A 13,314-nucleotide genomic window follows, 5' to 3' on the forward strand; every position below is an offset into this window, starting at 1 on the left:
TTCACTACATTCTCAAAGAAAAGTGTATTTTTCACTCCATACATTCTACCTGACACCCAAAAGTACTCATTACATTTTGACAGGAAAATGGTTGAATTCACACACTTATCAAGAAAACATCCCTCGTCATCCCGACTGCCTCTGATCTGGTGGACTCACTAAATGCATGCTTTGTTTGTAAAGTATGTTTGAGTGCCCCTGGCTATCCGTCAATAAAAAATACATAAGTTCTGGCTGGTTTATAAGGAATTTGAAATGATTTATACTTTTGATACTTGAGTAAAAGTATTTGGTTCTAAATGTAGTATTTTACTGGGCAACTTTTACTTGAGTCATTTTCTATTACGGTATCCTTACTTTTACAATCTCACCATTGAGTCATTTTTCCACCACTGCTTGCCAGTAACCTCTGACCCTTAACCTTTTGCTTGGCATAGGCCCTGAGGCTCAGAGGACAGTGTATGCTTTCACCTAGTTAGTTCTCCTCAACCACAGTGGTCATACTAAGTAAGCTTAACCCTTTATCTTGGTCAGGTCGCAGTTGCAAATGAGAACTTGTTCTCAACTAGCCTACCTGGTTAAATAAAGGTGAAATAAAATAAAATAAAAAAACCCTATCTTTTCCCCTTTTATCTCACTCTCCCTATATTCAAATATCTTCAAATTACTTTCTCTCATCTATTCAGTCTTCAACAACCGAGGGATTGGGTGCTCATGAAACCATTAACTGCAATTAACTTTATCTTGCTCTCTCCATCCCTTCTGTACTCCTGCTCTTCCTCCATCTCTCTCTCTCCCTTTGTTCTTCATTCACTCTCTTAGTCTCTCTGTCACTGCCCCTCTCTCGCCCTGTCTCGCTCTCTATCACTCCCTGGCCATAGAGGCTTTTATTCTCTATTTTGGTTAGGCCAGGGTGTGACTGGGGTGGGCATTCTAGTTTCTTTATTTCTATGTTTTGACCGGGTATGGTTCTCAATCAGGGACAGTTATCTATCGTTGTCTCTGATTGGGAGTCATGCTTAGGCAGCCTTTTTTGGTGTTTGTGGGTAGTTGACTTTGTTAGTGGCACTATAGCCCTAGTAAGCTTCACAGTTGTTTCTTGTTTTGTTGGCGACATTCTAATAAAAGAAAATGTACACTCATCACGCTGCACCTTGGTCCGGTCATTTCCACCTAGACGACGGTTGTGACACTGTCTGTCTCTCAATTCAATGTATGGGCTTTAAAGGCATGGGGAAACTCTCTCTGTCCTCCCTTTTGCCACAGGGGCACCACTGTATGAGGACAAAGATCCTGGGGGACTTACTACTGTGTCAGGGGTCCCAGAGCCTCCGTGTGCACATGCTTGCTACTGTGTTGAGATGGGCCTGAAGGCAGTACCCGACAGTGCTCCAGTTCTTGCTCCTCCTGCTGGCCTATATGTTGCTGATGGCTTTGGCTGAGGAGTTAAACAGGTCCCTCCAGCGCTACTACAGCTCTGCTGCTGGTTCCATGAGAACAACAAGATGGCCACCATTGTTCCTGTACCCAAGAAGGCAAAGGTAACTTAACTAAATGACTATTGCCCTGTAGCACTCACTCCTGTCATGAAGTGCTTTGAGAGACTAGTCAAGGATCATATCACCTCCTTACCTGCCACCCTAGACCCACTTCAGTTTGCATACCGCCCCAACAGGTCCACAGACAATTAATTTCCCATCACACTGCCCTATCCCATCTGGACAAGAGGAACACCTATGTAAGAATGCTGTTCATTGACTACAGCTCAGCATTCAACACCATAGTACCCTCCAAGCTCATCATTAAGCTTGAGGCCCTGGGTCTCAATCCTGCCCTGTGCAATTGGGTCCTGGACTTTGATGGTCCACCCCCAGGTTGTGAAGGTAGGAAACATCTCAACTTTGCTGATCCTCAACACTGGGGAACAACAAGGTTGCGTGCTCAGCCCTCTCCTGTACTCCCTGTTCACCCACGACTGCATGGCCGTCCACGCCTCCAACTCAATCAAGTTTGCAGACGACACAACAGTAGTGGGCTTGATTACCAACAACGACAAGACAGCCTACAGGGAGGAGGTGAGGGCACTCGGAGTGTGGTGTCAGGAAAACAAACTCCCACTCAACGTCGACAAAACAAAGGAGATGAACGTGGACTTCAGGAAACAGCAGATTGAGCACACCCCTATCCACATCGACGGGACAGCAGTGGAGAGGGTAGTTTTAAGTTCCTCGGCTTAAACAAGGGCGAACTGAAAAGGTCCACCCACACAGACAGTGTGGTGAAGAAGGCGCAACAGCGCCTCTTCAACCTCAGGAGGCTGAAGAAATTTGGCTTATCACCTAAAACCCTCACAAACTTTTACAGATGCACAATTGAGAGCATCCTCTCGGGCTGTATCACCGCCTGATACGGCAACTGCACCACCTTCACCCGCTGGGCTTTCCAGAGGGTGGTGCGGTCTGCACAACGCATCACCGTGGGCAAACTACCTGCCCTCTAGGACACCTACAGCACCCGATGTCACAGGAAGGCCAAAAAGATCGACAGCAACCACCCAAGCCACTGCCTGTTCACCCCGCTACCATTAAGAAGGCAAGGTCAGTACAGCTGCATCAAAGCTGGGACTGAGAGACAGATGTATTTCAATCTCAAGATCATCAGACTGTTAAACAGCCATCACTTAACAGAGAGAGAATGCTGCCTACATAGATACATAGATTGGTCACTTTAATAAATGGATCACTAGTCACTTTAAATAATGCCACTAATAATGTTTACATATCTTACATTACTCATCTCATATGTATATGCTGTATTTTATAACATCTGTTGCATCTTGCCTTTGCCGCTCGGTCATCGCTCATCCATATATTTATATGTACACATTCTAATTCCATTCCTTTAGATTTGTGTGTATTAGGTAGTTGCTTTGGAATTGTTAGATATTACTGCACTGCCGGAAATAGAAGCACAAGCATTTCGCTACACTCGCATTTAACATCTGCTAACCATGTGTATGTGACCAATAAAATTTGATTTGAACAGCGCCCACAACCTTCTCACTGTCATCGCTATCAACTTCGGCCTGGCCTTCACCGACATGGTGAGTACCAGCCAGGTTTGAGTCCATTTAATTTAAATTCAGTCATTTCTGGACTGGATTTTCAGTTAAAATGCATTTATGAGCAAAATAATTATAAACAAATGGATGGCCTGGTATCAACATATCATAGAAAGATATTATGAGCACCAATAGAGCTTAGAAAGATATGTGTGGTGAGTACTGGAAGGACAGGGTTTTACTCCTTTCATATCAGGAGCTGCATTACTCAATGTCCGTGCTTCACTCCTGCACCGTCCCACTCTTCTGGTGAAAATGAGAAACCTCATGAATTCTACTGACTGTTTTCAACATGTGTCTGATTTGATGTCCAGCAGGACATGAGGATGGTGTTGTGTAGTTGACTGTCCTGCTTCACTCGTCTGTCTGTGCTGGTCCAGGTGTGGTGCATTCTGAGGGACTCTGCTGTAGCAGGGGACAGACAGGGCCAGCACAGACAAACCCATCCAATGGATTCTCACTGCCTGCACCTACCCAGAGGTTAGACAGACTTCTCTGAAAAACAAATGTGGAGTGTGGATTTATCACAATGTGATCTTACAAATTCTAATACATTTTCACTGTTGAAGATTCACTATACATGCACATTTAGCCATTTAAGACAATAAATAACACTGTCCCTTCGCTCTCTCTCGCTCTGTCTCTCGCTCTCTCCTATGTTCTACAGTTTTTTTGTGTAGAGCGTGGTGACATCCATGGTGACATGTGCAGTGTTCCTCAAGCTGAGTTCTCTGCTGAAGCTAGCTGTACTGCTATTGGTGGTAGCTGTCTACTCTTACTTTATACAGGTGGCATTCCACGTCCTATATGTCAATGAGCAAGAGCAGGACCTCCTCCTACATAAGCACGCATACACATCAATATAACAAACATACCAATTTCACAAAGTATAACAAATAGCATATAACAAATGTCAGGTGGCAGGTAGCCTAATGGTTAAGCGCGTTGGGCCAGTAACCGAAAGGTCGCTGGTTTGAATCCCGGAGCTGGCAAGGTGGAAAAATCTGCCATTCTGCCTTTGCGTAAGGCAGTTAACCCTGCTGATGATGTGGACGTTGGTTGGGTTAAATGCATTCAGTTGTGCAACTGACTAGGTATCCCCCTTCACTCTAAATCAATATTGTGTGTGATTTGGTAATGAGTTGTCCATTACCAGTTGAACACTTGGTTGATTTTTATCACTCAAATTATGTGTCTGTCTCTTCCTTTGTGTGTCACACACACACACAGGTCTCCCTACCTCAGGAGGAAGGGCATCTCCATCCTCCTCATGACCATGTTTGTTGTTGTTGTGTTCTACAACAGAAGACAAGTACAGTAACACACAACAGTCCTTACCTTTTATTTCAGTAGAGCTCCCAAGGCATCTTATTGTGTTAAGCAGTTATGTAGCTGCAACTGATGTGTCTAACTAATTCAAATTTATTGAGTCACCATCATCAAGTCTATTTGTGATTGGCTGTGCCTTGTCGTCCAGTGGGAGGCGACGGCGAGGCTGGACTTCCTATGGCGTCTGCAGGCTCAGCAGGAAGGGGAGGACATGAGGGAGCTGCTGGAGCACAACCGGTGTCTGCTGCACAACATCCTGCCATTGCACGTCGCAAGACACTTCCTAGAAAGGTGCAGGAACAACAAAGTATAGAAAACACCTTGACACCGTATAGGCTACTGAATATCCTGATTCCAAACCAATCCCTTGCACATGTCCATTAGCCTAGTCCCAGATCTCTGTTTTGCCTTGTCAACTCCTATAGTCATTTTTTGGCAAGACAGCACAAACATCTGGGACCAGAGTACCTATCCTCAGGTCTCTGACTTCACAGATCCTTCTGACGAGGAGTAAGAGATATCGGACCAATTTGCAGCGTGGTAAGTGTCCATAACGTTACTTTATTAACAAGAACACTAAACTACAAAATAATGTGAAATACTGAAACAAACGAAACAGTCCCGTGTGGCACTAACACGGAAAACAATCACCCACAACTCAAAAGTGAAACCAGGCTACCTAAGTATGGTTCTCAAATCAGGGACAACGATTGACAGCTGCCTCTGATTGAGAACCATACCAGGCCAAACACAGAAATCCCAAATCATTGAAAAAGGAACATAGACAACCCAGACAACCCACCCAACTCACGCCCTGACCATACTAAACAAAGACATAACAGAAGTAATGTCAGAACGTGACAGCTGGTATGGCTTTCCTTTGTTGTCTGGTCAGCCTCATGGCAAGGCCATTTGGATAATGAATTTAAGGTAATTTGTAATACTGATTTTAAGGTAATCTGTGTAATTGATAATTATGATGGAGTTTATAGTTCTTTGACATATTTGTAATCTGAACCAATGAGAAGAAAGGGCATAGCCTTTCATTAAGGGTATGCTTCCTTGAGTCTATTTTCCTATGTCCATAAGAGTACAATAATTTTTCTTTGGAGTTTCAGAGTAGTGATTTTGATCTGATTATGTCATTTGAAATTCTCATCTTTTGACCCGTAGTAGTATTTTTATACATTACCTAGCTAAGTTTTATTTTCCCTTAGGTTAGCTGTTGTATGCAGTGTAAGAAATTTAACACAACAAGGCTGTGAAATTGATATAATAGTATAAATTATATGTTGATTTTTCTAAAAATCCATGAGTGGAGACAGTGAGACATTTAGTCAATATTTGGAAACAGAAACCATATTTGATATTGATTGTTATGAGAAAGAGTGACAGACCGATAGAAGGGCAGACGGAGAAGTCCTCCCCCGCACTGCGGAGACCTTGATGGTTTGCGAGTAGCAGGAGGAGAGAAGATATAAGTGACACAGAATGGGTAGATAAGTTACTGAGTGGAGACCAGCATAGTTCAAATATAAACAGGATTAGATGGCAGAGTGTAAGGCTCTCCTGAGAAATGGAGGACAGAAATAATACCATGACAGACAAAAGACCGAATAAGAATAAAAGGGGAAGAGAATTTGGTTCGCTTAGATTTAGGATATTAATTCATGGAGAGACTGTCAGCTCCATTGGTTTTAAAAATATGAAAAGTTAGGAGGGGAGGCAGGTATTTTAGATTTTATTTAAGTATATGGTTAGTAAATTCGCTAGGAAGAGATATGATGATGATTTTGTTGAAAGTAGTTACCCTAACGAAATTGGGAATGAAATCTTAATTGGTTTCAGGAACTAAATGTGAGACACTGAGCCATTGCCCAGTGTCTGAGCCATTATTCTGCACAGCAGGATGAAATAGTAGCATTGACTAGAGCCTGCAAAATAAGAAAGGAAAGAATGGTTACTACTTACACAGACAAGCACATAGACATTTAAAACCATACAAAGCAGCACAGATAAATCTTAAAGTAGATAAGACCCTTGACAGAGAATTGTTACAGGATAGCCAAGAACAAACGCCCCAGGAAGACTTGGACATGTGGACAATGAAAGGGGCAATCCTACAAGATAAGGTCTGACATAAGGATAATTTACTAATCTTACCAAAGACACTCTTTAGATATGCGGCAATATTGACACATGGGCGGAACCATGTGTCAACAGGGAGGAAGGATGGTAAAGCAGGTTAGGAAACACTGCAGGTTAGGAAAGACGTAGTGGCCTATAGGATAACTACTTTAAAAAATATATATAATAGATAAATATAGCAAATGGGGAGAAGCGTTCCCAACTTCCTTGGCGGACACGATTATGGTAGTTAAAATATTAGGTCAAGATATTATCCCTAGAGTTGGTTTACTAGGATCTAGCTCTTTAAATTATGGATTACATTTTAACTAAACAGGTAGACCATATAGAATGCCAGAGTTGGGGACCAGAACAGGTAGACATAGAAGTTGAATATATACTAGCAGAACACATGAGAAGACTGTTTGTTAACCAAACCCGTATGTCCAAGATTGTGTCCAACAGGTGAATTACGGGAGAAGGTGATTCACTCAATCCAACCAGGAGACTGGGTGTGGATCCAGTCCCTGAGGAGAAAATAGTGGAAGCAGCCCCGTTGGGAAGGCCCATACCAGGTTCTGTTAAACCACCGCCTATGCCATTAGAATAGCTGAGAGAGTCACTTGGGTCCACGTTACCCACTGCAAAGAGGTATGTACACATACAAGCACTGTTGATCACACAGAGAGTAAGGAGAAGAACTGAGTACCAACAGGGTCCGGGTGTTACCTCCTTAACGAAGATTCCCTATCCTGACCGCTCATCACTGTGGGTGGTCCTAGAAGTGTGAGTATGGGGTGGTACCTAGCAGACCGACTAAGGGCAGGAGAGGGTTGGTGGTTTTTGGGAAGATTATGGACTCGGAGCTGCATCATAGTCTTGGTAACCTTTCTGATACACCCAGATCCACCACCTTCCGGTACTAATTATATGACGCTGTTGTCATTGATAAGAAGTAAAAGAGATTAACTATACAATACACTGACCATCAAGGATGGGTGACTTACAGAATAGGAGGCAAAGAAGGTCAAGATGTAGGATTTAAGGTAAACATTAAACAATTCCCTCAAAGCAAATACCTTTACAGGGATTGGGTTGGCCAGATTGAAGTACTTGGCCAACCCACCTCGGTTCACTTTAACTCCTGATGAGTACCAGTGTTATAGAAACAAGAAGAACACCGAGAACTTAGATGATTTTAATGGCTGAAAGGTAATCGTTAATGTGACTGACTTAGGTTTGGAAGTACAGGAGAAAATTCTTAATCTCACAGCACCTATAACTGATGTAGGGTGGGCTTGAACCAGAAAAGGATGCATACTATAGACACTACCAAAAAGGGTGGTTAGGAACTTGCGCCCTGGGGTTATTGGTCCAACCAGTTCAAATTAGTCATCAGAGGGCAGTTATAGGAGGCTAAAGTAGGCACAGGAGGAGTTGACCAGGATGGGAGTAGCTTTGTCTAGATGGATGCTATTGGCATCCTCAGGGAAGTTCCAGATTAATACAAAGCTAGGAATTAAATCAGGTGAAGGCTTTACCATTACGTATTTTTTGGTGGTTGACAATAAATAAAAATGTGGATTGGATTAATTACATCTATTATAATCAACAGAGATTCATGAATGAAACCGGGGATGCAGTAAAGGGGTTCTCTGACCAATTATCCGCCACCTCCCTCATGACCTGGTCAAATAGACTGGCTCTCAATATGTTATTGGCAGAGAAGGGCGGGGTATGTTAAATGATTGGGGTTCATTGCTGTACGTTTATTTTTTAATAACACAGCTCCAGATGGATCCGTGACCAAGGCCCTGGCTGGTTAACTTCTCTAGGATAGGGGGAAGCATTTGGAATTTTGGATGAAAAGCATGCCCAAATTCAACTGCCTGCTACTCATCCCCAGAAGATAAGATATGCATATTAGAAAACACTGTTAGAAAACACTGTTAGAAAACACTGTTAGAATCATGTCTGTGAGTATAACAGAACTTTTGTAGCAGGCGAAACCCCGAGGATAAACCATTTAGATTTTTTTTTGAGGTCACCCTCTTTTCAATGGGTTTTCATTGGGAATCCAGATTTCTAAGGGACTTGCTTGCAGTTCCTACCGCTTCCACTGGATGTCACCAGTCTTTAGAAATTGGTTGAGGTTATTCCTAGTGTAATGAAGTACGGCCATCTTGAACAAGGGTCACTTCATGTGTACTGTTTGATAGAGGCGCATGACCAGAAAGCATGCTTCAGTTTGTTTTCTTCCTGTATTGACACAGATCATCCCGACTTCAATTTTATTGATTATTTACTTTAAAAAATACCTAAAGTTGTATTAGAAAAGTAGTTTTAAATGTTTTGGCAAAGTTTACAGGTAACTTTTGAGATATTTTGTAGTCACATTGCGCAAGTTCCTGTGTTTTTCTGGATCAAACTCGCCAAATAAAATGGACATTTTGGATATATATATCGACGGAATTAATCGAACAAAAGGACCATTTGTGATGTTTATGGGAAATATTGGAGTGCCAACAAAAGAAGCTCGTCAAAGGTAAGACATTAATTATATTTTTACTTTTGCGTTTTGTGTTGTGCCTGCAGGGTTGAAATATGCTTTTCTCTCTTTGTTTACGGAGGTGCAATCCTCAGATAATAGCATTGTTGGCTTTCACTGAAAAGCCTTTTTGAAATCTGACATGTTGGCTGGATTCACAACACGTGATTCACAACAGCATCTCCTCCAGCCCGTACCCCTCCCAGTCCACGAGGTACTGAAGGCCCCTCGCCCGAGGTCTTGAATCCAAAATGGATCGAACAGAGTACGCCGGGACCCCCTCGATGTCTAGAGGAGGCGGAGGAACATCCCACACTTCAGCCTCCTGGAGCGGGCCAGCCACCACCAGCCTGAGGAGAGTCACATGGAACGAGGGGTTAATACGATAATTAGTTGGCATTTGGCATTTGTAACCTATAACATACCTCGTTCACTCTCCTCGGGACTTTAAACGGCCCCACAAACCGCAGACCCAGCTTCCGGCAGAGCAGGCGGAGGGGCAGGTTTTGGGTCGAGAGCCAGACCCTATCCCCTGGTGCAAACATCGGGGCCTCACTGCGGCGACAGTCTGCGCCAATTTTCTGGCGCCTTATGGCGCACTGAAGGTGGACGTGGGCTGCCTCCCAGGTTTCCTCAGCGTGCCAAAACCAATTGTACACCGCAGGAGCCTCGGTCTGACTCTGATGCCAAGGAGCCAGAACCGGCTGATACTCCTTTTCAATGTGTATTAGGGTAAGGTTAGTGGAGGAGTGACGTAGCGAGTTCTGGGCAATCTCTGCCCAGGGCACGAACTTCGCCCACTCCCCCGGCCGGTCCTGGCAATAAGACCGCAGAAACCTACCCACATCCTGGTTAACTCTCTCCACCTGCCCACTACTCTCGGGGTGAAAACCTGAGGTAAGACTAACCGAGATCCCCAGACGTGAACGCCTTCCAGACCCTTGATGTGAACTGGGGACCCCGATCAGACACTATATCCTCAGGCACCCCATAGTGCCGGAAAACGTGTGTAAACAGGGCCTCTGCAGTTTGTAAGGCCGTAGGGAGACCGGGCAAAGGGAGGAGACGACAGGACTTCGAAAACCAATCCACAACGACCAGGATCGTGGTGTAACCCAGTGAAGGTGGAAGATCAGTCAAAAAATCCACCGACAGGTGCAACCACGGCCGTTGAGGAACAGGTAAAGGTTGTAGCTTACCTCTGGGCAGGTGTCTAGGAGCCTTGCACTGGGCGCACACCGAGCAGGAGGAAACATAAATCCTCACGTCCTTAGCTAAAGTGGGCCACCAGTACCTCCCATCAAGACAGCGCATCGTCCGACCTATCCCAGGATGACCAGAGGAGAGTGACGTGTGAGCCCAATAGATCAATTGATCGCGGACAGCAGACGGAACGTACAGACGACCAGCTGGACACTCAGGGGGAGAGGGCTCTGCACGTGACGCTCGCTCAATGTCCGCGTCCAGCTCCCACACTACTGGCGCCACCAAACACGAAGCTGGGAGTATGGGAGTGGGATCCATGGACTGCTCCTCTGTGTCATACAGCCGAGACAATGCGTCTGCTTTGACGTTCTGGGAGCCTGGTCTGTAAGAAACACAAAACGAGTGAAAAACAAGGCCCACCTTGCCTGGCAAGGATTCAGTCTCTTCGCCTGCCGGATGTACTCCAGATTGCGGTGATCAGTCCAGATGAGAAAAGGGTGTTTAGCCCCCTCAAGCCAATGCCTCCACGCCTTCAAGGCTCTTACGACAGCTAACAGCTCCCGGTCCCCCACATCATAGTGCGAAGCTTCAGTGGCGTAACCGAACGCTGAGAGACCACTGATCCTATCCCAGCTTCGGATGCGTCCACCTCCACTATGAATGGCAAAGAGGGATCCGGATGAGCCAACACAGGCAACGAGGTAAACAGAGTCTTCAGGTGTTCAAAAGCCCTGTTCACCTCAGCCGACCACTGCAAGCGCACCGGGCCCTACTTTAGCAGTGAGGTGATGGGAGCAGCAACCTGACCAAAACCCTGGATAAACCTCCGGTAGTAATTGGCAAACCCTAAAAACCGCTGCACCTCCTTTACCGTGGTTGGAGTCGGCCAATTACGCACGGCTGCAATGCGGTCGCTCTCCATTTCCACTCCTGAAGTAGAAATCCGATGCCATAGGAAGGAGATGGATTGTTGGAAGAACAAGCATTTCTCAGCCTTGACATATAGATTATGCTCCAACAGGCGACCAAGCACCCTGCGCACCAGAGACACATGCTCGGCGCGTGTAGCGGAGTATATCAGAATATCATCGATATACACCACTACACCCTGCCCGTGCAGGTCCCTGAAGATCTCATCTACAAATGATTGGAAGACTGATGGAGCATTCATCAACCCATATGGCATGAGGTACTCATGACCTGAGATGGTGCTAAATGTTGTCTTCCACTCATCACCCTTCCGAATATGCACCAGATTGTACACACTCCTGAGATCCAGTTTTGTGAAGAAGCGTGCCCCGTGCATTGACTCAATAACCGTATTTATCAGAGGTAGCGGGTAACTATATTTCACTGTGATTTTATTTAGACCTCGATAATCAATGCACGGGCGTAAACCGCCATCCTTCTTTTGGCTGAATGTACCCCTGACGCAGGGATTCAGAGACATATGTCTCCATAGCCACCGTCTCCGCTTGAGACAGGGGATACACGTGACTCCTGGGATAAACAGCGTCTACCAGGAGATCTATCGCACAATCCATCCGTCCATGGGGTGGTAATTGGGTCGCCTACTTTTTACAGAAGGCGAGAGCCAAATCGGCATATTCGCGGGAATGCGCATGGTAGAGACCTGGTCTGGACTTTCCACCGTAGTAGCACCAACGGAAACCCCTAAACACCTACCTGAGCACTCTCGTGACCACCCCGTGAGAGCCCTCTGTGGCCAAGAAACAGTGGGGTTATGACAAGCTAACCAGGGTAGGCCTAGCACCACAGAATACGCAGGAGAATCAATGATTGGAAGACTGATGGAGCATTCATCAACCCATATGGCATGAGGTACTCATGACCTGAGATGGTGCTAAATGTTGTCTTCCACTAATCTTTTCCTTGTGACCCTCCTGCGTTATCATACACAAAGGTGTGGTGACCTCCCTGATAAACCCTGACCCTAATGGTCGACTATCTAAGGCATGAATAGGGAAAGGCATATCCACAGAAACAATAGGGATCCCTAAAGAATGAGATACATTTTTATTAATGAAATTCCCAGCCGCGCCTGAATCTACTAGCACCTTATACTGGGAATGCAGGGGAAAAATCCGGAAAAGTGACAGAGACAAACATTAGTGCAACAGAGGGCTCTGGATGAGAATGGTGCCTACTCACCTGGGGTGATGCCAGAGTTTCCTGCCTGCCTTCTCTATTCCCAGAGGAACCAACCCGGCACCGACCAGCAGTGTGCTCTCTGCGATCCCAATTCCATTCGGGAGAGAGGGTGCAGGAGGATGGAACAACCAGACCCAGATCTAGACGTCCACGAGTAGCCAGCATGTTGTCCAGCCTGATGGACATGTCCACCAGCAGGTCGAAGGGGAGGGTGGTGTCTCTACAGGCCAGCTCCCGGCGGACGTCCTCGCGTCGATCAGGGCCCTGTCACTCCATCCAGCACCGGCAGCCAAGGTCCTAAACTCCAAAGCAAACTCCTGTGCGCTCCTCGTCTCCTGCCTCAGATGATAGAGGCGCTCACCTGCCGCTTTGCCTTCGGGTGGGTGGTCGAATACTATCCGGAAATGGCGGGTGAACTCCTCAATGGTCCAACGCTGCATCCGCCTCTCTACACACAGCGCTGGCCCACTCCAGGGCTTTCCTGGTGGAGGGCGCAACTCTTCTCACGGTCCGATGGTACTGGGGAGAACGTGGCCAGATACAAGTTCAGTTTAAGAAGAAAACCCTGGCAGCCGGCAGTATCTCCGATGTATCCCGTGGGTAGGGATACATGGATCTTATTAGGTTCAGGAGGGGGGAAAGCGTTCAAGGGAGATCCCGGTTGTGGTGGTGGAGGCGCTGGAGAAACTCCCTGTCTCTCCCAGCGGTCCATATTCTGGACAATGCGATCCATGGCGGCGCTCAGACAGTCAATCTCCTTCGCTTGTTCCCGGACTCGTTCCTCCATCTCCCTGAGCAACGTGTAGTCAGT

Source organism: Oncorhynchus mykiss, chromosome 4, assembly GCF_013265735.2.
Source record: "Oncorhynchus mykiss isolate Arlee chromosome 4, USDA_OmykA_1.1, whole genome shotgun sequence".
NCBI lineage: Eukaryota > Metazoa > Chordata > Actinopteri > Salmoniformes > Salmonidae > Oncorhynchus > Oncorhynchus mykiss.